This window comes from Microcaecilia unicolor, chromosome 2 (genome assembly GCF_901765095.1).
Source record: "Microcaecilia unicolor chromosome 2, aMicUni1.1, whole genome shotgun sequence".
NCBI classification, from domain to species: domain Eukaryota; kingdom Metazoa; phylum Chordata; class Amphibia; order Gymnophiona; family Siphonopidae; genus Microcaecilia; species Microcaecilia unicolor.
In genome coordinates, this window is record NC_044032.1 from 464332941 (window position 1) to 464354622 (window position 21682).

Consider the following 21682-nt stretch of genomic DNA (forward strand, 5'->3'; position numbering starts at 1 on the left):
GTCTTTGGCTGCTCACCCAGATGTGGCACGGTTTCTTAGAGGGGTGCTTTGGCTCCGACCTCCAGTGCGAGCACCCTGTCCAGCTTGGAACCTGGGACTAGTTTTGAAAACCCTGCAGGCATCTCCTTTTGAGCCGCTTCGGCGAGCATCGGAGAAAGACTTGACACTGAAGGCCGTTTTTCTGGTGGCCATTACCTCGGCGAGACGGGTGTCAGAGCTCCAGGCGCTGTCCTGTAGAGACCCATTTCTGCAATTTTCAGAGTCCGGAGTCATGGTTCGGACCGTGCCTTCCTTTATGCCTAAGGTGGTTTCAGCCTTTCACTTAAACCAGCCTATTTTCTTGCCCTCTTTTTCAGAGGAAGAGTTTCCAGAATCTTTTGGGCAGCTGCACCTTTTGGATGTGCGCAGGACTCTGCTGCAGTATCTGCGAGTTACTAACTCTTTCAGGACTTCTGATCATCTGTTTGTTTTGCTATCCGGTTCTCGCAGAGGGTCTCCAGCGTCTAAAGCCACTATTGCCCGCTGGCTCAAAGAAACTATCTTTTCAGCTTATCTGCTGGCCGGCAGGGTTCCGCCTGTAGCCTTTAAGGCACATTCTACTAGAGCGATTTCTTCCTCTTGGGCTGAAACTGGAGCACTCTCTCTTCAAGAGATATGCAGTGCAGCAACATGGGCTTCTAAGCTCTCCTTTGCCCGACATTACAGGCTGGATGTGGCTGCCAGGAGGGATGCGCGTTTTGGTGCACAAGTGCTAGCGCGTGGTGTGGCTTGTTTCCACCCTATCTAGGGATTGCTTTGTTACATCCCATATGTAATGGCTTCATCTGCTTGATGACAAGGAAGGGAAAATTAGGTTCTTACCTTGGTAATTTTCTTTCCTTTAGTCATAGCAGATGAAGCCATGAGCCCTCCCTGTATGATTGTCTGTATGCTGTGAATCTGTTTTTCAGGTTCTGTTCTAATTTCCTGACGTTCCTTCCTTGGGAGAAAGTTGGAAAACAATCTTCAGGATTCATGTTCAGTTTAAATTTAGGAGGATGTGTTCATTCCCTCCAGCATGTTTTTTTTTGGAGAATGTGTTGATTCTCTCCAGGAGGCGCGTGTGTTCCCCTCCAGTTCTATAAATAGGAGGATGAGTTCATTCTCTCCAGTTTGTTGGGAGGATGTGTGATTCCCTCCAGGAGGCGCGTGTGTTCCCCTCCACTTATACAATAAGGAGGATGAGTTTATTCCCTCCAGGAGGAAGTGCATTCCCTCCTTTATGAGTTCATGCCCTTGTGATGGGCCATCGTTCGCTGTGAGGAAAGCTCTTGTGATTCCCATTGCGGTTTGCCATACTGCTTTGGAAGCTTCAAATACCGAAGAGGCAGTGGAGCTAGCTGGCCAAGAGGGCACTGTGAAAGTTTGAGTGCTCTCTATCTCCCCTGCTGGTTGATGGACATAACCCATACGTAATGGCTTCATCTGCTATGACTAAAGGAAAGAATATTACCAAGGTAAGAACCTAATTTTCCCTTATACCCTATTGTTAGCCACTTGAGAACAATCCTATTCATCAAGAAAGCTCCCGTATAATAGATGATTCCGTTAGTTACCTGTCAGTGTCCTAGGTGTAGACAGAAACAACATCAGCAGCAGCAGCAGCAGCCCTCCTGGACCTCACGAGACTCAAGCATCTGAGCTATCTATGTTGTCTTCTATTTGAAGTCTTTCAGCATAACCAATTTCAATTTCTAATTGTGTGTGCATTGGGGGGGGGGGGGGGGGTACTGAAATTTTTCGGCATGCCATGGCAGTAATAATGAAAGGTCTGAGGAAAAACACAAAACAAAAGCATTTTAAAAAAACCCTTACGAATAATGTCAGAATGAAAGAGCATGAGTAGGGATGGTTCAAAGACTTTCAAACAACCAAGATCTGGTAACTGAAGGTCAGAGTCTAAAAATGTAAAAACTTATAAAAGGCAAGAAGGGTGAGAGTGGGTATTCAAGTTTTTGACCTATTTCAAATTTATCCTTATTGACTAAAATGTTAGAAATAATAGTTTTAGAGCATTTCACCCCCAATATGGTACCGTGCCCTTGGAGTCTTGTAATCCAAGTGCATGACTTCGCATTTCTTAGCATTAAATTTTAGTTGCCAAGAAATGCAAGGTCATGCACTTGAGTTACAAGACTCCAAGGGCACAGTACCATATCAGGGGTGAAGTGCTTCTGTGTATGAAAGAAGAGCGGAACTTTGCGGTAATTGTATCTGATGACCTTAAGGTGGCCAAAAAAGATGACCGTCTTTCACAGGATTGTTGTCTTTTTAAAGAAAGTCATCTTGACCCCTGTTATCATCAGTGACTTTACATACAGACCCCTGATGCAGGCTTTTCGCCAAAACAGAGTACTGTGTCTGGTTTTGAAGAATAAAGATCTTGACTATTAGAACTCTTTTCTGCTTGTTTTTTTTTTTGTGGAAGAGTCCTGCTACCTTCACTACTACCTCTGCTGGCTTATCTTCACGTAGTGATACACGGTCCTCCACCTCTGCGGTACCCTGTCTGAGGCTATAAAAAGGTACATTTGGGGGGGGGAGAGGTATGGAATAACAGAAACTTATGGACAAAAAAATTGGAGAGATAACCATGAAACATGTTTATTGGGTATACATTTTGGTGAGGAGGATATATGAAGATCTTGGGGAAAATATTTCAATATTATTGTTAGGAGCTAAAATACAACAGCTCTGAGGCAGAAAGACCTGAAATCTCCTTCAGTGCAGTGTTGGAAGGGGATGTGTGGGGAAATCTAAAGGTATGAAAAAAATTTACATTTGAGCTTAAAGACTGTGAGGCTAAATATCATAATTGATGGAACCCTATTTGTCCTGAACTTGTAAGAGGTATGATTTGTAAGAAAAGGACAGGGGAGGGGATGAGGGGAAGGAGAAAGAGTAAGTGAAGGGGAGATGACGTTTGGAATGCAAGTTTCTGATAGATGGATTGCAAGGTAAATGGTTTGGGGGTATTAGGTGAAAGCTTTATCTACAAATATGTTGATTATTAGTTTGTTTACAATTGTACACGTTAATGTTTTAGTAAGAGATATAAAGAAGATGTTGAAAGTGTACACTGGAACGGTCGCAATAAAATAAAGTTAAAATTTTATGATTCTCAGACTTCCCCTGAGTGAAAATAAGGATAGAAGCCATTTTTTGTAAAGAATTGCAGAACCTTGGGTGATGAATATTCTGAATTGTTTTAAGTGAGGTCTACCATTGAAAGTTATTGGGTCCAGTTATATTGATAGTTGCAGACACAATGTAAATGTTGTTCCAAGATCTAATTCACTTATTCTGTTAGATTTCAGGTGATAAGCTGAAGGCGGGTAGATCTGAATGCCCAGAAGCTTGGTCAGCTCTTCCCAAACTCGCACTGTAATCTGGTGTCTCAGTTAAAGACTTTATGGGAAGGTAACTCATAAAGGTGAACCACTTCCCAGACTAGCATAATTGATGTTTCACATGCTGAAGGCAGCAACGATGAAGTCGGCCATCTTCAAAAAGGGATCTTTTACTACCAGGATTGTAGATGTGCCATGTAACACAGGTAGGTCTTTATTGAAGTCTCTGAAAATCCATTCCTAGGGCTTAGGTGGCATGGGCACAGGCACCAATAGTCATTGGGGGCTTTCTCTTGGTATCATATTTTCAGTTCATAGGACATATCCTTTTATAACCTGGCCCACCTTGTCTTCTAGAAATGTTGGCTAATTAATTTTCTGGTCCTACATATGCCAGAGTGACCTGTCAATAAGGAGTCATGCTAGCTGTGGAATAGTTTGTCTTGCAGTGTGCCTTTGAATATATGAAGTTAGCCCTTCTTATAGAGGCATCCCTAACCCCAATTCTGGATCTCATGATTCCTCACTGAGGGTCTTTTATTTTATTTTATTTTATGTTTATTTCAAATGTTACCATATCCAAAGGAAACATAGTGGAACATAAATACAGTGAGATAAAATAAGAACAGTTTTACTGCTGAATATCTATTTGTCAATTATGGAGAAAAGCAAGGGGAGAACAATAACAAAAAGAAAATTATATCCCAAACCTTTGTATCAACTCACAAAGGCAGACTAAGAGACCAAATAAAACCATGAATAAAGGTGTTCCATTAATGGGATGATATAACAATACTGGGATCTGGCATTCAGAAAAATGGTTAATTGGGCAGATTTATAAAATGTATTCTTACGGGATTGTATTTACTACAGGGATAATTGAGTCAGAATAATACACTTAACTGCCAAACTGGAGCCCTTGATTCTCGGAACCTAATCTCTATCAGGCTCAAGAAGAAAATTAACAATTAGCATTGAAAGTATCGATTTCCTCCTCATTCGTTTCCAGTAGTCTGATTTTTTTTCCATTCACAAAGGGCTGCAAGTAATATGCTTTTGCAATAAGTAAACAAGACTGCTCAGGTATCTTTAAAATTTCCAACATGTATCTACACATAAAACGGACAGGGTCCAGAGTACACTGCAAAAGCAAAGCAAAAAAAAAACAAAACCCACAAAGGGCTCTCAAGAATGGAACAAGTGGACTTTATTAATGACCTGACTTGGGCCGTGTTTCGTCGTAAACCAATGCCAGCCTTGGGGGTCAGTTCAACCAAGCAATACTCAATGCTTAGGTTGTTGCACAAAAACAATGACTTCATATAATAAAAGTCCACTCTCAAAACCGGAGAAAATATTCCTGATGCGGATCAGAATGCCAGAAAAAGCCACAAAACATGTATTTGTAAAATGTAGAAATTGGGGCTGCATTGGGTAGTTTAGGAAACTTAGGGGCCCTTTTACTAAAGTTTAGCGTGTGCTAATGGACATTAGCATGTGCTAAGTTGCATGTGGCCCATTGGTATAAAATAAGGCACATAGCATTTCATTTGTGCTAAGCTTCTGTAAAAGAGCCTCATAATCAGTTATAAAGTCTTATGCCTGACAGGTTCCCTATTTTTTAAATGCAGATCAGTATTATCCTTTACAAGAAACGACACATTCTCAGTTTCCATCACTTTCCTCAGTTTCCATTTTGTGGCACTTAAGGGAGCAATTCTATAAAGTGGTGCCTAGAGGTAGGCACTACCTATGCATGCCAAAGGCACCATTAAATTGACAGTTAGGCAACTATGCTCTATTCATTATTGGATAGGCCTGTCTTAATTTGGTAGAGAACAGTGATTCACAATCCAGTCAGTTGAGTTTTCAGGATATCCGCAATAAATATGCATAAGATAGATTTGCATATGCTACCTCCTTTGTATGCTGTTTTATTATATTACAATACATTATATTACAAATCACATTTATCAACTGTCAATACCAATATCTATCTATCTATCTATCTATCTATCTATCTATCTATCTATCTATCTATCTATCTATCTATCTATCAAGGCAGCTCACAATAAGAAACAGCTGAACATTCTCAGGAATAAAACAGTTGAGTACAGTATTCCAGACAGATTATACCGATTTGGGCGCTTTTGCGAGAAAAACGCCCATCTCCCGATTTAAGTCGAAATATGGGCGTTTTTCTCTTTCGAAAATAAGCTGGAATGCTTCCTGACTAATCGTGTGGAAATATTTATTCATGTGGTTGAATACTTTCAACCAATCAGTAATGACATTCTTGGAAGATTCTCTACAGAAACATGAGAAGAGGTACCTGATTCATCATACATCATTTTTGTAGGCAGTGTGTATAGCTTTTCTGACCTGTGCACCATTGTAGTAGCACTGCCGACATCTGGAATGGACATATCATGATCAATAGCTCTCAAACTTTCCTTATCTGTGGCACTCCCTTAAACTACCTTAACAAGAGTTAAAGGAACATTGCTATCTGCTTCTCTTCCTTTCTCAGAAACATTATTATTTTTATCATTACTGGGTATGAATTCAGGTATAGATAGTTTTGGTATGACACTGAATATACTTGGAGTTACATGAGTTAGATGCATAAGAACATAAGAGTAGCCATACTGAGTCAGACCAATGGTCCATCTAGCCCAGGGCTTTTTTGAGGGGGTACTGAGTATCAGCACCTTTTCCATTGTCTGCTAAAATTGACCCATGGTTCCCCAAGTTTAAATGAAAGAGCTCAGTATCTACACACCAATTCTGCCTTGTCATAGATTCTGTGACTGGTTGCAGGGGGCCTTGCTATTGTGGAGTGCCAACACCTTTTTTTGCTAGGAAAAAAAGCACTGATCTAGTCCAGTATCCTGTTTTCCAAACAGTGACCAAGCCAGGTCACAAATACCTGGCAGAAACCCAAATTGTGGCAACACTCCATACTACAAATCCCAGGGCAAGCAGTTGCTTCCTATGTCTGCCTCAATAGCAGATAATGGACTTTTCCTCCAGGAATTTGTCCAAACTTTTTAAAACCCAGATACGCTAATTGCTGTTACCACATCCTCCGGCAAAGAGTTCCAGAGCTTAACTATTCGTTGAGTGAAATAATATTTACTCCTATTTGTTTTAAAAGTATTTCCATGTAACTTCCTTGAGTGTCCCCTAGTCTTTGTACTTTTGGAACGAGTAAAAAGTCGATTTACTTCTACTTGTTCTGCACCACTCAGGATTTTGTAGACCTCAATCATATCTCCCCTCATCCGTCTCTTTTCCAAGCTGAAGAGCCCTAACCTCTTTAGCCTTTCCTCATACAAGAAGAGTTCTGTCCCCTTTATCATTTTAGTTGCTCTTCTTTGCACCTTTTCTAATTCCGCTATATCTTTTTTGAGATACGGCGACCGTAGTACTCAAGGTGCGGATGCACCATGGAGCGATACAAAAGCATTATAGTGTTTCCTAATAATTCCTAGCATCTTATTTGCTTTTTTGGCTGCTGCCGCACAGTGATTAGAAGATTCCAGTGTATTATCTACGATGACACCCAGATCTTTTTCTTGAGCGCTGACCCCCAAGGTGGACGCAATCATCAGGTAACTAGCATCAGTTGGTGCTAGAGAGGGTCAATGGAATGCTCTGCAGCCCTAGCATTAATTCAGTTACTGGTTTTCATGGTGGGCCATTAGTGAATCATCTCACCAACTCTGTTGGATCTAAGTTTAGCTCTGGAGGATGCTCCATAGAATATCTCATCTCTGATTGGGAATCTTCAGACTCTGAAAACTCTGCAAAATTGTCAGTTTCATTCATTTCCCTTTCAAACCTTGGGTGAGTCTGATACCTTAATTTCTTTGCGTTTGGCTACTTTCAGATTCTGGCAGCCGAACTGAGTGGCCTGGTGGGAGCAGGTGATTTATATGTAAAGTTTTCTTAGGAGCTTGCCCACTTTCAGATTTCAACTTACATCTGGGTAGGTTTGGCAACTGAGTTACTGTAACATATGACTCTTTATACCATTCGTTTGATAGTTATTTGCTGAGGATTCCTAAGGCTCTGTGAGGGAGTCTGTAGGAAATTACCGTTCCCCCTTAACAGCACTCCCTCACAGTTAAAAGGCTACCTTAAAAGATGAGCCACAGAGCAAAGAAGAAACAACTCAGCTGGAGAAGAGCAGGGAGGGTGTGGTCCAGGCAGGATAAAAACAGCATAGATCAGTCAGAGAGGCCCAGAGGGTAGAGGAGAAGTCCTCCACCCTGTGCCTCCAGCATTGAAGTATAAGCTGCAGAAGCTCTACTCAGGTAGGCCAAGTTTAGCTTGGAACCCTGTTAAAATTGTAACTTTTAAACTAAGGACCAAGCTTAGCCAATTGTACTGCTTTCTCCGAGGACAAGCAGGCTGCTTGTTCTCACTGATGGGTGACGTCCACGGCAGCCCCTCCAATCGGAACACTTTCCTAGCAAAGGCCTTTGCTAGTCCTCGCGCGCCTATGCGCACCCGTCTTCCCGCCCGAACCGGCTCGTGTTCGTCAGTCTTCTTTTGTCCACGCTCGGTACGGTCGTGTTACGCTGTTCGCGCCACTTAAGTTGACCTCGCGCGTCTTTTTTGGACTTTTCGCTAGTAAAAAGGGAAAAAGGATTTCGGAAGAGGGCCTTTTCGGTCTTTTTCCCCTTCCTGTATTTCCAGTTTTTGCCCCGTTAAGTTTCTTTTCGTTTTCGGGGTAGGCCCTTTTGAGGCCTTGGGTCGAATTTTTTTCTCCCCCTCTTTTTGGTGCCTTACCGCAATTACGAGTTTTGATTTCGCCGGCGTGATTTTTCCGCCCATGTTATCGAAGTCTCCCAGCGGCTTCAAGAAGTGCACCCAGTGCGCCCGGGTAATCTCGCTCACTGACAAGCACGTGTCGTGTCTTCAGTGTCTGGGGGCTGGGCACCGCCCGCAGGCCTGCAGTCTTTGCGCCCTTTTACAGAAAAGGACTCAGGTAGCGAGATTGGCCCAGTGGAACGTTTTGTTCTCGGGCTCTTCGTCGGCATCGGTACCGGGAGTATCGAGTGCGTCGACAGCGTCAAGACCTCCGTCCTCGGCCGCGACTGCATCGAGTGCATCGAGGCATCGATTCTCTGCATCGGGGCCGAGACATCGGAAGGCTGCGTCGGCGTCGGTGGTACCAGGACCTCCACTTCTGCTGATGTTGTCGGACGGTGGTGCTTCGACTGGAGTGCAGGTGAGGGCTGTCCATTCCCCTGCTGGTGGCAGTGAGCCTTCGGGTGGGTCTCCCCCTACCCTGAGGGCTCCTGCGGTACAGCCCCCCCGAGACCGACCTTCTTCGGCCTCGGCTCTGAGGAAGCGACGGCTGGATTCTACGTCCTCCTCGTCGGTACCGGGAAGCTCCGGTGACTTGCTTCGTTTGAAAAAGTCAAAGAAGCATCGACACCGGTCTCCTTCCCGTATCGGTACCGAGAGCTCCGGGTCGCCGAGGGAGTCGGCACCCAGTAGACATCGGCACCGAGAGGACCGCTCACCCTCTGTTCAGGAGGTGTCGATGCGCTCCACTTTGGACAGCCCGGAACAGCCTCCACGCCCGGAACAGACTCTGACATTGACACCTGCATCGGCTTCCATGTCTTTCTCCACAGCCGCTCTGCACGAGAGTCTCCGGGCCGTTCTCCCAGAGATCCTGGGAGAGCTGTTGCGCCCTTCCCCTCCGGTACCGGGGGTGCTTGCGCCAACGGTACCGTTGAGTGAGGCGCCGGCTGGCCCTTTGCCCGGGGTGAGGTCTCCGACATCGGTGCCGCTTGCTGTACCGACTGCGGTCGCCTCCCAGGAAGGCTCCCCGACGACATCGGCGGAGGGAGCTTCGCCGGTGCGGGCGAGGGAGTCTACCTCTCGACGCCCACACCGTGGCCGTGGTTCCACGGAGTCGAGCCGGGCACGGCTTCAGACACAGGTCCGTGAACTTGTGTCTGACACCGATGGTGAGGCCTCGTGGGAGGAGGAGGAGGACATCAGATATTTCTCTGATGAGGAGTCTGATGGCCTTCCTTCGGATCCCACTCTCTCCCCCCTGAAAGGCAGCTTTCTCCTCCCGAGAGTCTGTCTTTTGCGGCCTTTGTCCGGGAGATGTCTGTGGCCATCCCCTTCCCGGTGGTTGTGGAGGACGAGCCCAGGGCTGAAATGTTTGAGCTCCTGGACTATCTTTCTCCACCTAAGGAAGCGTCCACAGTACCCATGCATCATGTCCTAAAAAAGACATTGCTGGCGAACTGGACCAAGCCATTAAGTAATCCCCACATTCCCAAGAAGATTGAGTCCCAGTACCGGATCCATGGGGACCTAGAGCTGATGCGCACTCAGTTGCCTCACGACTCTGGAGTTGTGGATTTGGTCCTAAAGAAGGCTAAGAGTTCTAGGGAGCATGCTTCGGCGCCCCCGGGCAAGGACTCTAGAACCTTAGACTCCTTTGGGAGGAAGGCCTACCATTCTTCTATGCTCGTGGCCAAAATCCAGTCTTACCAGCTCTACATGAGCATTCACATGCGGAACAATGTGCGGCAGTTGGCGGGCTTGGTGGACAAGCTCCCCCCTGAGCAAGCCAAGCCATTCCAGGAGGTGGTCAGGCAGCTGAAGGCATGCAGAAAATTCCTGGCCAGAGGGGTGTATGACACCTTTGATGTTGCGTCCAGGGCCGCTGCTCAAGGTGTGGTGATGCGCAGACTCTCATGGCTGCGTGCCTTCGACCTGGAGAATAGGATCCAGCAGCGGATTGCGGACTCGCCTTGCCGTGCGAATAATATTTTTGGAGAGAAAGTCGAACAGGTGGTAGAGCAGCTCCACCAGCGGGATCCCGCTTTCGACAAGTTCTCCCGCCGGCAGCCTTCAGCTTCTACCTTCACAGGTAGACGTTTTTATGGGGGAAGGAAGACTGTTCCCTACTCTTCTGGTAAGCGTAGGTACAATCCTCCTTCTCGACAGCCTGCGGCCCAGGCTAAGCCCCAGCGCGCGCGCTCTCGTCAGCAGCGTGCGCCTCAGCAAGGCCCCTCGGCTCCCCAGCAAAAGCAAGGGACGAGCTTTTGACTGGCTCCAGCAGAGCATAGCCGACATCCAAGTGTCAGTGCTGGGCGACCTGCCAGTCGGAGGGAGGTTGAAAGTTTTTCACCAAAGGTGGCCTCTCATAACCTCCGATCAGTGGGTTCTCCAAATAGTCCGGCAAGGATACACCCTCAATTTGGCCTCCAAACCCCCAAATTGTCCACCGGGAGCTCAATCTTACAGCTTCCAACACAAGCAGGTACTTGCAGAGGAACTCTCCGCCCTTCTCAGCGCCAATGCGGTCGAGCCCGTGCCATCCGGGCAGGAAGGGCTGGGATTCTATTCCAGGTACTTCCTTGTGGAAAAGAAAACAGGGGGGATGCGTCCCATCCTAGACCTCAGGGCCCTGAACAAATATCTGGTCAAAGAAAAGTTCAGGAATCTTTCCCTGGGTACCCTTCTCCCCATGATTCAGGAAAACGATTGGCTATGCTCTCTGGACTTGAAGGACGCCTACACGCACATCCCGATACTGCCAGCTCACAGACAGTATCTGCGATTTCAGCTGGGCACACGTCACTTCCAGTACTGTGTGCTACCCTTTGGGCTCGCCTCTGCGCCCAGAGTGTTCACAAAGTTCTTGGCTGTAGTAGCGGCGGCACTTCGCAGGCTGGGAGTACACGTGTTCCCATATCTCGACGATTGGCTGGTGAAGAATACATCCGAGGCAGGATCTCTGCAGTCCATGCAGATGACTGTTCGCCTCCTGGAGCTACTGGGGTTTGTGATAAATTATCCAAAGTCCCATCTTCTCCCAGTGCAGAAACTCGAATTCATAGGAGCTCTGCTGGATTCTCGGACAGCTCATGCCTATCTCCCAGAGGCGAGAGCCAACAACTTGTTGTCCCTCGTCTCGCGGGTGCGAGCGTCCCAGCAGATCACAGCTCGGCAGATGTTGAGATTGCTGGGCCACATGGCCTCCACAGTTCATGTGACTCCCATGGCCCGCCTTCACATGAGATCTGCTCAATGGACCCTAGCTTCCCATTGGTTTCAGGCTGCTGGGGATCTAGAAGACGTGATCCACCTGTCCACGAGTTTTCTCAAATCCCTGTATTGGTGGACGATTTGGTCCAATCTGACTCTGGGATGTCCTTTCCAAATTCCTCAGCCACAAAAAGTGCTGACTACGGATGCGTCTCTCCTGGGGTGGGGAGCTCATTTCGATGGGCTTCACACCCAGGGAAGTTGGTCCCTCCAGGAACGCGATCTGCAGATCAATCTCCTGGAGTTACGAGCGGTCTGGAACGCTCTGAAGGCTTTCAGAGATCGGCTGTCCCACCAAATTATCCAAATTCAGACAGACAACCAGGTTGCCATGTATTACATCAACAAGCAGGGGGGCACCGGGTCTCGCCCCCTGTGTCAGGAAGCCGTCAGCATGTGGCTCTGGTCTCGCCGTCACGGCATGGTGCTCCAAGCCACATATCTGGCAGGCGTAAACAACAGTCTGGCCGACAGGTTGAGCAGGATTATGCAACCTCACGAGTGGTCACTCAATTCCCGAGTAGTGCGACAGATCTTCCAGGTGTGGGGCACCCCCTTGGTAGATCTCTTTGCATCTCGAGCCAACCACAAAGTCCCTCAGTTCTGTTCCAGGCTTTAGGCCCACGGCAGACTGGCATCGGATGCCTTCCTCCTGGACTGGGGGGAGGGTCTGCTGTATGCTTATCCTCCCATACCTCTGGTGGGGAAGACTTTGTTGAAACTCAAGCAAGACCGAGGCACCATGATTCTGATTGCTCCTTTTTGGCCGCGTCAGATCTGGTTCGCTCTTCTTCTGGAGTTGTCCTCCGAAGAACCGTGGAGATTGGAGTGTTTTCCGACCCTCATCACACAGGACGAAGGGGCGCTTCTGCATCCCAACCTACGGTCTCTGGCTCTCACGGCCTGGATGTTGAGAGCGTAGACTTTGCCTCTTTGGGTCTGTCAGAGGGTGTCTCCCGTATCTTGCTTGCTTCCAGGAAAGATTCCACTAAGAGGAGTTACTTCTTTCTATGGAGGAGGTTTGCCGTCTGGTGTGACAGCAAGGCCCTAGATCCTCGCTCTTGTCCTACACAGACCCTGCTTGAATACCTTCTGCACTTGTCTGAGACTGGTCTCAAGACCAACTCTGTAAGGGTTCACCTTAGTGCAATCAGTGCATACCATTACCGTGTGGAAGGTAAGCCGATCTCAGGACAGCCTTTAGTTGTTCGCTTCATGAGAGGTTTGCTTTTGTCAAAGCCCCCTGTCAAACCTCCTACAGTGTCATGGGATCTCAATGTCGTTCTCACCCAGCTGATGAAACCTCCTTTTGAGCCACTGAACTCCTGCCATCTGAAGTACTTGACCTGGAAGGTCATTTTCTTGGTGGCAGTTACTTCAGCTCGTAGAGTCAGTGAGCTTCAGGCCCTGGTAGCCCAGGCCCCTTACACCAAATTTCATCATAACAGAGTAGTCCTCCGCACTCACCCTAAGTTCTTGCCAAAGGTTGTGTCGGAGTTCCATCTGAACCAGTCAATCGTCTTGCCAACATTCTTTCCCCGTCCTCATTCCTGCCCTGCTGAACGTCAGCTGCACACATTGGACTGCAAGAGAGCATTGGCCTTCTATCTGGAGCGGACACAGCCCAACAGACAGTCCGCCCAATTGTTTGTTTCTTTTGATCCCAACAGGAGGGGAGTGGCTGTGGGGAAACGCACCATATCCAATTGGCTAGCAGATTGCATTTCCTTCACTTACGCCCAGGCTGGGCTGGCTCTTGAGGGTCATGTCACGGCTCATAATGTTAGAGCCATGGCAGCGTCGGTAGCCCACTTGAAGTCAGCCACTATTGAAGAGATTTGCAAAGCTGCGACGTGGTCATCTGTCCACACATTCACATCTCATTACTGCCTGCAGCAGGATACCCGACGCGACAGTCGGTTCGGGCAGTCAGTGCTTCAGAATCTGTTCGGGGTTTAGAATCCAACTCCACCCCCCTAGGCCCATGTTTTATTCTGTTCCAGGCTACACTCTCAGTTAGTTGGATAAGTTGTTAGGTCAATCTCAGTTATGTCCTCGCCGTTGCGAGGCCCAATTGACCATGTTTGTTGTTTTGAGTGAGCCTGGGGGCTAGGGATACCCCATCAGTGAGAACAAGCAGCCTGCTTGTCCTCGGAGAAAGCGAATGCTACATACCTGTAGAAGGTATTCTCCGAGGACAGCAGGCTGATTGTTCTCACAAACCCGCCCGCCTCCCCTTTGGAGTTGTGTCTTCCCTTGCCTTTGTTTTGCTACATATGGGACTGACGAACACGAGCCGGTTCGGGCGGGAAGACGGCCGCGCATGCGCGGTGCGCATCGGCGCGCGAGGACTAGCAAAGGCCTTTGCTAGGAAAGTGTTCCGATTGGAGGGGCTGCCGTGGACGTCACCCATCAGTGAGAACAATCAGCCTGCTGTCCTCGGAGAATACCTTCTGCAGGTATGTAGCATTCGCTTTCTGGAAAGACAGAACTGTAACTCTGGGATTCCAGGCATGAAGCAGTGCACGCTGTGGCCCTGCAAGAGCTGGCCATGGCAGAGAACTTTTTGAACAAAAGAACTACTTTTTGGTGTGTGTGTGTGTGTGTGTATTTCCTTTTGACCTGTGAGTCGAACAGGTCACCCATTTTTTCTGTTCTCAAATAAATTGGTTTGTTTCACTTTTAAACCTCTCTGTGGCTGTGTTATTCAAGGCTCCAGGCCCGCCCTACTCACCTACTACATATTGTGGTTCTAGTGGTGGGATCTGAGCTTCAGAATCCTCAGTCTCCAGGGCTCTGGGCCATGTGGCCAGTACTAAAACATAATTTGGGCTAAAGAAATTAGCTCTGCCCAGATAGGGACCCAAAACAGTGTATTTAGTGCCAGACAGGCAGGATTTTGTTCCCTTTTACTTGGTGTGCACGCTGCAAGCAAAACATGGAGAAACTAATCCAGGCCCTGGTGGAGAGCCAACAGCAGCAGGTCATGCAAACACAGTAACAGCAACAGTTTATACAGACACATTTTGAGCAGCAGCGGCAACAGCAACAAGTTTTACAGAAGCTAGTAAAACTGCAACAGGGCTCTCTGACCCAGACATCCCTGATACTACAGGGACCAATATCCCATGCGAATGTATCTGTCTCAGTATTGCCTAAAATTACCTCCCAGAAGATGACCCAGATCATTTTCTGGTGAATTTTGAGAGGACTGTCTGCCTGGCTGGCTGGCCGGAGGCAAGATGGACTACATACTTTGGAAACCTGTTACATAGTAACATAGTAAGTGAAGGCAGATAAAGAGCTGAATAGTCCATCCAGTCTGCCCAACAGTCACTTTCATTATCAATTCAAGATTTAAATCAACAAAGAACGTGATATTATATACTTGATCATGGTCTTTCTTTGGTGTTTCTGGGACATAAACCATAGAAGTCCTCCTTGTATTCCAACTACTGAAGTTGCCATCAAAGCCCAATCCAGCCTATCCGAATCCCTGTTAACCAACAGCAGCTAAACCTCCTTCCAAAGCGCCAACCCTAATGGCCAGGCTGTCTATAAGGATGTTAAGGCAGCCATCCTGGAGTGGGCAGGGTGTACCCCGGAATCCTATTGGCAATGGTTCAGGAAAAGTACTCTCCATGCAAATGAAACACCCCACAGTTTTTTGAAAGAGATTGTGTGGAGATAGTTGCAACCAGAGGAATAATCCAGCATGGAAATGGCAAATGTGGTTCTCCTGGAGCAGTTTCTGGATGGGCTACCTCATCTACGAAACAGTGGATGAGGCAACACCCCAAGTGGACTTTGGAGACTGCCTTGGAAGTGGTGGAAGTGTTTCACCAAACACAACCAGTCCCTGAACCAGGGAAGGAGAGGAGACCAGGTGGAAGCCCTGTAAGAAAAAAAAAAGAGAAGGCAGGGGTCAAGCACCCCTAGGAGAGGAAGCCACCGTCAAGCCCAGTGACCCAGAAAGGAAGGTTGAAGCAATGGAGGTCATCCTCTCCCAAACACAGTGGATCTGGGGACAAGAACTCTGTTTTTTTACTTACTTTAAATGTGGAGACAAGGGACATTTGGCAAGAGATGTGAATGTCATAAAGACACATTTCTGTAATTTTGTGGAAGCCTCCCAGTCAGGAACTTTGTACTCGAGATTGAACTGGAGGGGAGTCCATATCAAGCATTGGTGGACTCTGGTAGTGTGAAAACTCTCATCCAAAGAGAAATCCTCACCTGACCTCAAGTGAATTTTGAGCGGATATTGACTTTGTCATACGTATATGAGGATCAGAGGGAATACTATCGACCGAAACCTTACACCCGAGGCCCAAGTTAATTCCACAATCAAGAAAATGTTCCACTCAATGTGGAAACTTAAACGTGTAAAACCATTCTTCCCAAGGGCAACCTTCCGCAACCTGGTAAAACTGCACTGGGTCCCAATCAAAGAACGCATTACTTTCAAAATCTGCACCCAGGTCCATAAGATTATCTATGGCGAAGCCCCGGGTTATATGTCTGGCCTTATAGACCTACCAAAAAGAAACACAATTGGATCATCACGACCATACCTTCACCACCCCAGCTGCAAAGGACTCAAGTATAAATCAATCCACAGATCCAGCTTCTCCTATATAAGCACGCAACTATGGAACGCATTACCAAAAACCATAAAGACAACGCACGACCACCTCAACTTACGGAAATCACTAAAGACCGATCTGTTACAGCAGGCATACCTTACTGATCCAACTTAAGTGCCTGGACTCAGCAACACAATGAAACCAACGAACATTATATGTCTTCTTCTCTCGATTCTATTATGTGTCTGTAACACATACATCTCATTCTCTACCACATTATTTGTTTCATCACCGGAGGCGGCTTATGCCTCACGGTAATATGTAAGCCACATTGAGCCTGCAAATAGGTGGGAAAATGTGGGGTACAAATGCAACAAATAAATAAAATAAAATACTGCTCAAGTTTCCTTCAAAACCACAGTCATAGAAGCACATTTGGAAGTTGGGATTTTTCCTTGGCTACCTTACCCAGTTATGCTGGGCTGGGATTTTCCAAGGTTCGAGGACCTCTGGACATCACCAACTGGTATCTCAGAGAAGAAGGATGAGTTTATCTCTGAGCTCTTTCTTTTGGAGGATCTTGATTTATATGTGGAGAATTCTATGCAACCCAAACCCCGCCGACAGCGACGCCTGGACAAGATACACAGTAACCCTAATTTAGGGGCCACAGTAGATGAAGACCTGGGTGCAGGTGAAGACACCCAGGAAAACCCTGATCCGTTAGAGAATATGGCCAAATGGAGCAGGGAGGACAATCTGGTAAATTTTAAGAGGGCTCAGTTAGAGGATTTGTCCCTCAGAGAGGCACGAACCCAGATGGTGATGGTAGATGGGAAACCAGTGGGTACACAGAAAAGACACAATGAAGATGACCAGTGAAAACAAAGCAGTCACTGATCATGTATAGCAATCTTTATTAACTTCGAAGTCGACTTGACACAGACTGTGTTTCAGCTATATGGCTTGCATCAGGAGTTAAATAGATTGTAAAACAATATAAATATAGAAGTCTAACAATATCTGCTTGTGTAATATGAACTAAAACAATAGGACATAATAGTAAAAATATATAAAAAATAGGTATATATGAAAGAATTTGTGATAAGCAAAATGATCTGCCACAAAATATAACTTACAGACTAATACGTCTTACAACAGAAGGTAAAATTGTAAAAAAAAAAAAAAAAATTGTAGAAACAGAATCAAGCTATAAATACAAATAATACATAATAATAAACAGCATAAGACGTATCGATTATAGATGTATTCTTGTATATAAATGGCATAGCAGATATAATCCAGAAATGTGGTATAAAGAGCAACTGTTGTACACTGCTGTATCCAAGACATCTGCAATTATTCGTTCGATATGAATCAAGAAATATTGATAACAGTTTTGTAGAAAAAGAAAGCCAGAGGGAGGGAGGGGGTGGGGGGGGGGGGGGGGGGAAGGAAAGGAGGAGAAAAAAATGATATGTGTTCCTGATTGTGACTTGATAGTGAAAAAACTGTATGGAATATATGACAGTACTCATAATCATAGACAAATATAGTGGGCATTAATTTCATGAGAAGACAAACCATAAAGCTTACAAAAACTGCATTATAAACACGTTGCATTAACAATGGATGAATAGGTAAATTCTGTAATCAAAAATGAAAACAGATTACCATCTAATGTTCTCATTGATAGTTACTCTCTAAATAGACTAGTCATATCAAATAAAGTGATCTATAATATTGGGTGCTAAAAACGTAAGACAACATACAAGAACAGAACTAAATCACAACATTTACCCTAGGTGCACTGTATTATGTGCCAGCGTTGCTGTCTGCACAAAACTAATGCAAATGCAACACAACTTTAAAAGGCATTATCAATAAAATCATTAAGGTGTGAAAGTAAAATTTTTTTAAAAAGTTCAATATTCAAAATTGTAAGCACCATTGGATTAAAGTTGTATTAATGGCATCTTGAAAGTTGTAGCTGGGTCGCCCATCCAGGACCCAGGCAGGCTCGACCCTGCTTAGCTGCCGCTTCCTCCACACGACTGTTGCCTTCACTCCACATCAATCTGGCTCCTCTGAGCCTTGGCTCCAGGCCCTGTGAACTCCCAGGACTTCCTCCTCCCTCCGTTCCTTTCACAGAGGCACATTCAAAACCCAATGTTTATAAGTAAGAGCTTTTATTTTCTTGCTTCAAATCAACAAAATACCCTTCACTCCAGGTTGTTTAGGCTAGCAGCCCAGAGCACAATTCAGGTTCAACACAGTCAAATTCAGGTTCAAAAACAGTCCATATAACTTCAAACTCAGGTTCAAAAATAGTCCATATAACTTCACTTCACTTTAGCTCAGATTACTTTACTTAGGGAACAGTACATTATCAGAGGGAAAAACCAAATAGCTTGGTAGGTTGAAGCCCAGACCTTTTTAGTATGAAACAGTTTACACAGTCTTTCTTGCACCTTCTTACAGCACGGTTACACAGCTTTATTCCCACCTGGTTCAGGCTGGGGTTTCAATTGTGCCCAGCTCTCTTTCTCTCCCACAGGCTGCACCTGTTTCCTCTTTAGTAGAAATTTCCCTCAGTGCCTCAGCCTCTCTCCTCCAGTCTTCCGCCAGTCTCTCCAAGGTACAACTAGCCACCCTCTTACAGCAGATTTTTGGGTTTGAGCCAGGGCTCCAATCTCCATCTGTTCCTCCCCTAGTCCTTCAGTAATCTCCATTTTATCCTCCTCTTCAACTTCCCCCGCCCTCATCACCTTCCTCAGAGACCATTTCCCAATCTTTTATCTCCTCCCCTAACTCTTGCACAGCCGGGTGGGGAAGAGAAGGATTCTGGGACTGGTAGTTCCTCCCCTTCTTCCTTAACCCAGCCAACCTCTCTGCCTCCGATAGCCCAGCTTTCTGAATGTGGGTGTTGTGCACATGAAATCTGCCCCGTTGGGATTCCCCGGCTCCCTGTACCCCCTTTCTTCGTGCCTTCCCGGATCCCCTTTCACCTGCACTCTCACAAAGTGAATGGCTAGCTTGCCAAACCGCTCACCACAAATCAAAATTTTAAAATATACATATATGTGTAGGAATATACTGAGCTTGTCTCACCAACTTTGATTCATCTAATACTCTGCAAATCTGACTAAAGGCGTCCCTTTGGAATGTGAGTGAAAACAATTTTCCTCCTGTTTGTTTTAAAAGTATTTCCATGTATTTTCATTGAGTGTCCCCTAGTCTTTGTACATTTTGAAAAAGTAAGTAAATCAATTCACTTTTCCCAATTCTACACCACTCAGGATTTTGTAGACCTCAATCATATCTTCCCTCAGCCATCTCTTTTCTAAGCTGAAGAGCCCTAACCTCTTTAGCCTTTCCTCATATGAGAGGAGTTCCATCCCCTTTATCATTTTGGCTGCTTTTCTTTGAACCTTTTCTAATTCCGCTACATCTTTTTTAAATTCATCAACCTGAATTGAACGCAATATTCAAGGTGCGGACACACCATTGAGTGATACAGAGGCATTATAATATTCTTGGTCTTATTTATCTTCCCTTACCTAATAATTCCTAGCATCCTGTTTGCTTTTTTTGGCCACCGTGAACTGTCTACAATGACACCTAGATCTTTTTATTGGGTGCTGACTCCTAAGGTGGACCCTAGCATCAGGTAAATATGATTCAGATTATTCTTCACAATGTGCATCACTTTGCATTTGTCCACATTAAATTTCATCTGCCATTTGGATGCCCAGTCTTCCAATTTCCTAAAGACTTCCTGCAATTTTTCACAGTCTGCGTGTGTTTTAACAACTTTGGATAGTTTTGTGTCATCTGCAGATTTAATCACCTCATTTGTTGTTCAGATTTCCAGATCTCTTTTTTTAAAGATTTATAAATTATTTACATGAGAAATGCAAAATAGAAAGGTTACATAACCCAATATCATTCTCAAGAAAAATGGAAATCTAATACAACTAAATATCTTCATTAAACCTCAAGTCCACATTTTGGAGAGAGAGCAAGAATATGCACAATGAGACAAAATTCTTGACAGAGAATTAGAAAGAAACAAACTTCCAATCATTAGAACTTAACTAAGTTTCAAAACCCTTTATCTTAGTTGCTCTCTTAACCATGATCTAACAAATATCTTTCCAGATGAGAAGGATCAAAAAGTATAAATCTCTTCCCTTGGTGTTGTACAACATATCTACAGGGAAAAGGAAGAAAAAACATTGCACGTGGAGGCAACACCTTGGGTTTTAAATTAAGAAAAAGTTTTCTCCTTTGTTGAGTAGAACATGTAACATCTGTAAAGACTTGTATTATTTGCCCACAAAACTGCACGTTTCACCTTAAAGTACAATTTCAATATTTTCAGTTTATCCAGATCTGAAATAAAGGTCACCAATAATGTATAACGTGAAGAAATAGTATCCTGGGAGTCTTCTAAAAATGCTGTTAACTGTTCTCAGTGGAAGGTTGTTTAACTGCTTCAGAAACTATCGTAGGCAAATAAAAGCATTTAAAAATAGGAAGATTCTCCACCTGATCTAATGTAATACCTCTTCAAAGTATTTTTAACCAAAATTTTAGGAGAAATCAAATGTCATAGGAAAATTTTAAAATATCAATATTTTTGTACGTAAGTGATTTTCCATCAACTCCAGTCTGTGCAGGAAACTCAGGTTTGCCTTAAATGAAGAGGCATTAACTGCCTGTAAGGCTTGAACCTGAAGCTGCATAGCTGAGATTGAAGATTTTAAATTGGTGACCTTATCCTGTAATACAACAAAATTATCTACCGCCCGAGTTGAAAAATCACATAACTGTGCAACCTTCCCTTGTAGAAGATTCTCAGTTCTATAAACCACCCGCCAAATTTCCATCAAAGAAACGTCTCTTTCCACCACAGTCCCAACTGGAATCGCCGCTGACCAATCAAAAATGACTGGTTGCAACTTTGGCGGGTGATGAACTGGTAACTCCTGGGAAGGGTTTTATTCAGCTTCCCCCTGCAACACTTTGGTCGTGGATTCAGCTTGAAACCTGCTTGTGGGGGCAGCAAGGGAGGGGTTCTAGTGTTGGAGCTTAAAGAGGTTCCCTCTGATGACAACACAGATGTACTCACAGTTTGTGGGATCTGTTTAAGATGTTTATCCATTGAACCCTTTTCTTTAGGTGTGGACATAGTAGCTTTCACCTTTGGCTTATTTTTCCTGTTCATACTGTAATATCTCCAGAAGAAGAAGACCAACAGAATATGACCCACTTCAAAGTGCTTTGAAAGGCTTCTGGCATGCCCCAACAGCCGCATGCCTTGGCATGGCCAGAAGATGTACTGGGAGAAAGAGGTGGAGTTAATGATATCACAGTAAAAGTCTCTCCTCCAAATGCCTTCCAAGCCAGCCCCGAAGCCTCTCACCCTCTCTCGCAAAACCTTGGTGTGGCCAGAAGGTGTACTGGGAGCAAGAGGCGGAGTTGGTGATATCACAGGCAAAGTCTCTCCTTCAAATGCCTTCCAAGGCCCGGAGCCTCTTGCCCTCTCTCACAAAACCTTGGTGCTGCCAGATGATGTACCAGGAGAAAGAGGCAGAATCAGTGATGTCACAG